This window comes from Spermophilus citellus (assembly GCF_964194105.1).
Source record: "Spermophilus citellus genome assembly, chromosome: 1".
NCBI lineage: Eukaryota > Metazoa > Chordata > Mammalia > Rodentia > Sciuridae > Spermophilus > Spermophilus citellus.
The window spans coordinates 167,864,632-167,868,873 of NC_138182.1; the positions used below are offsets into that span (position 1 = coordinate 167,864,632).

General features: G+C 38.4%; 1 pseudogene across 1 annotated transcript; it reads left to right on the plus strand.

Annotated features, from left to right (window-relative positions):
- Positions 1–3,343: 3,343 nt before the first annotated feature.
- LOC308654926 (BCL2/adenovirus E1B 19 kDa protein-interacting protein 3-like) lies at positions 3,344–3,970 on the plus strand (annotated as a pseudogene). The gene has a single exon. The product of its transcript is annotated as a BCL2/adenovirus E1B 19 kDa protein-interacting protein 3-like (transcript).
- The last annotated feature ends 272 nt before the right edge of the window (positions 3,971–4,242 follow it).

Below are 4,242 nucleotides of genomic sequence, written 5' to 3' on the forward strand. Positions count from 1 at the left end.
TGCTTTACCTATACATTTTAATTTATATGATCAGATCTAACCTGTTCTTAAAATGGCAGCCCAGTTCTGAGGCAGCAGCATATAAATCGCAGAACAATGGAATTTGATTGCTGGAAGGGATGCAAACGTTCATTTATCCAATCTTCCTATTTCAAAAGCGAAAGCCAAGGTTCAAAAAAGATTAAGAGGCTTTTCCAAGATCAAAAGTGTCAGTATCTGGAATCCAAGTTCTCTAGATCCTACTCTAGAACCAATTTCCAACCAGTAGGAGCCAGGCACACCAGAGGCCCAACGTGGAATCACAATGAGATCTTAAAGCACAGTGGTCCATGTCTTTCCCCTGAATTCTTGCTGAAATGAGACACAGTGAGATCACCCTGCTGTCTGCTCCCAAAGACTAAAAATGCAATTTGCAGATAACTATTTTAGCATGCATAGAAAATATTTATGGGAAAATTGGCTTCTTTATAGTCCTGGAATTTATTCTTTTGTAGAAACACCTATAGTATGAAAGGTGTTATACTAAACTAAATTGTTTTGTTAATACTAAAAGAGGTGACCCCAAGTGGGGGCCAATTCAATAACTATAAGTGTACATTCCAAAGAATGCTTCACATGGGAAAGGTTTTTTTGTTTTGTTTTGTTTTGTTTAACAAAACACTAATTAACATCAATATCTGCATGTATCTACTGATTAGCATGCAGAAAATCTGACACCAATTAGTAAAACAATATGCTGACAAACACACAGCATAGATAAGTCATATTAGGAAAGCATACGGCAAGATGCTTTGGGCTCTGGCTCTGAAGGATTTTGGTACTAGATTCCCCTGGCACTGATTTGTTTTTTCATTATTGTTGTTTGCTTGTTTGTTTGTTTTATATTTTTGTTTTTGTGGGGGCTTTATTGGGAGGGGTGTTTTTAAGTTTATCTCTTCAAAGGCATACTTATACCAAATAAAGAGGAGGAGTGAGAGGGCAAAACTTTCAATAATCCTGAATCATTTGCCTTGAGCCATAAGCATGAATAGGGCTTCCATACTACAGCAGATTCCTGATTGATTCTACGACTGCCTTGTTTCTCTGCCACCCACAGGGTGCTATTTAAATCCAATTCATGGATAGGGACTTCATGTCATTTTCTTCCAAATTTCTTTTTTCTCCCTTGTTAATCACTGAAGTAGCTAGCGAATGGTGCCTGATCCAAAGAGGAAGGCTTAAAGAAGAACAGAAAAGGAGTAACTGCCCTGAAGTTGAGACTTTGGATGCCTCTACCTTTGTCTTCCCTCTGGTCATTTCACTTTCATGCACCAAACAAAGACTTTTTAAGGAATATTTAAAACGTGTTTGCTTAAGGGGTTTTTTTTTTTTCAAAATGAAGTCTTGCTTTAAACATCTCTTTTGTGTATTCTCTGCAGGATGGCTGGACAATTTCCAATGCTGCCTCGGCTTATAGATTCTTGTTATATTTTCTTTTTAACAATTTCCATCCCAAACACACTATAGAGGCAGCTGATACATAAAAATCTTCAGTAAGGTGCAATTTTAAGGAGAGTAGCCATGGGCAGAGCTTTGATTCTTTATCTCCTAACAACAGACAAACAGGTCCACAGAAAATCACCACCAACCTCTGAATCAGGCAGAACAAAAACATCAGATTCAAAGGCTTCTTGCCTTTGAATGAGTCTTTTTCCTCTGTTTGTTTTTCTTTCCTTTTCAGTTCCAAGTCTGTGCACTACCTGCTTTGGCCATTACTAGGAGAACTGAACGATCACATTTCCTACAAAATTTATTTCCTTGGTCTCAAAAGCAGAAAGCATTAAAAGACAATTTGTCTGTGCCATCTCACTCAAATTTCAGTTTATCTGTTCCTCATCATATCGGAAGTTTGAAGTTTATGGGTTTCACATATAACCCTTAGATTATTTTCCCTTCAGGATTTCCAATTGATTCTAAAAAAAAAAAAAATTGTAGTTGTAGATGGACAGAATGCCTTTATTTTATTTGTTTATTTTTATGTGGTTCTGAGGATCAAACCCAGTGCCTCATGTATGATAGGCAAGTGCTCTACCACTGAGCTACAGCCCCAGCCCCAATTGATTTTTTTATAATTCTAAAACATAGCCCTTTTTGTTTCTGAGAGTTACAAGTACAAACGTAGAAAAAAAGAGAAAGCATATGCAGACACACCATGATGCATTCTTTTTCTTAACAGCTTTACTGAAATAAAATTCACATGCCATACAATTCACCCATCTAGTCTTACATTTCATACAAATGCAACCACACAATATGTGGTCCTGTGTGACTGGTTTTTTTCATGTTTTGTAATGTTCTTAAGGTTTATCCTTGTTGAAGCATGTATGTTAATGCCATTACTTTTTGTGGCTGGATAGTATTTCACTGTATGGATATATTACACCTTATTTATCCATTCATCAGTTGATACAAGTTTGGGATGTTTCCCATTTTCTAGATACGAAGAAAAATGTTGTTTGTGAACATTTGTGTACAGTTATTTTGGAAGATGCATGCTTTTGTTTCATTTTTGGGGAGGCGATGGATATATATGTTCATTATACACTTTGGAGTAGAATTTCTATATCATATGGTAATATCTATGGCTATTTGAAAACCTTTTAGACTGTCTTCCAAAGCAACTGTAGAATTTTACATTTTTATTGCGAACGTACGGGGTTCTGGTTTCTCCTCCTCCCTAACACTTCTTGCCTTTTCTATATAGCCATCCTAGTGATGGAAAGTTGCACCTTATTGTGATATTGTGATTTTGATTTGCATTCCCTGTATGGCCAATAATGTTGAACATCTTTCATGTGCTTATGGCCTATTTACATATCTCCTTTCTAGAAATGTCTCCTCAGACCATTCACCCATTTTTTAACTGGGTGATTTGTCTTTTTACTATTTGTAATTTAGTTATAATAGTTCTTTATGCAGTACTCTCTTCCTTTTTCTCTTATCAGAAAAATGATTTGCAAAACTTTTCTCCCATCCTCTGGGTTATCTTTGCACTTGAGGGATGGCATCTTCTGAAGCACAGATGTTTTGTTCTTGATGTTATCAGAGTTGCATTATTGCCTCCAGGGTCTCACTAAACTCAAAGCAACATCAGGACAGAAGTTCACACTCATACCTGGGTGTTCACATCTTAGTTAAGAATCATATTAATGACTGGGGGTGGGGGTGGGGGGTTAAGAAGTACCCTGTAGTGATCTTCAAACAAAACTTCACACCAAGATATTTCAGGGCTTGTTGTGTTGTCACCGGAGAACCAACAGGAGTTGCTCTTTGCTGCAGCCATGACTTTTCCAGCTGCCAGGCAATGTTGTCTCATTTAGTTGAGCCACAGCTGCTTTTTCACAACAACAACAACTTCGAGGAAGGGGAACAGGCTTTGCCTCGACAGCCAGCCTCATCAGTTCCTGGGTGGAGCTGCCTATGAATAGCAGCAATGGCAATGAGAGTGGCAATGGGAAGAATGGGGGGCCGGAACATGTACCTTCTTCCTCCTGCATCCACAATAGAGACATGGAAAAGATTCTTTTGGATGCACAACATGAATCAGGACAAAGTAGATCAAGAGGCAGTTCTCACTGTGACAGTCTTTCCCCTCAAAATGGGCAGATCATGTTTGACATGGAAACGCACATCAGCAGAGACCAGAGCTCTGTCAGAAGAAGTGGAAGGAAGTTGAAGCTTTGAAGAAAAGTTCAGACTGGGTATCAGACCGGTCCAGTTCCACCCAAGGAGTTCCACTTCAGACACCTCAAGCACTCTGCGTCTCTTAAGTGTGAGGAAAAGTGGGGCCATAAAGAAAGGTGGTATTTTTTTTTCTGCAGAATTTCTGAAGGTGTTCATTCCACCTCTCTTCCTTGTTCATGTTTTGGCTTTGGGACTAGGCATCTATAATGGAAAATGACTGAGCACACCTTTTTCCAGCACCTACTGAGGGAAGGAAAAGCCCTGGGTGGCCTGTGAAGTGGTGTATTGTTACAGTAGTTTATTTGAACTTGAGACCATTGTAAGCTTGACCAACTTCCCCACTATTTTTACATCTCTAATCCAGTAACTCTCAATTCCAGTATTTTATTCAAACTTGGTTGAGGCATTTTACTAACTTTATTCTATTTTTGGCCTGTAGGACACTTTAGAATTTCCTAACAAAATTCACTGTTGTTCAGAAATTTGCAAAGGCTTTATTTCTGCAATGCCACCAGCAGA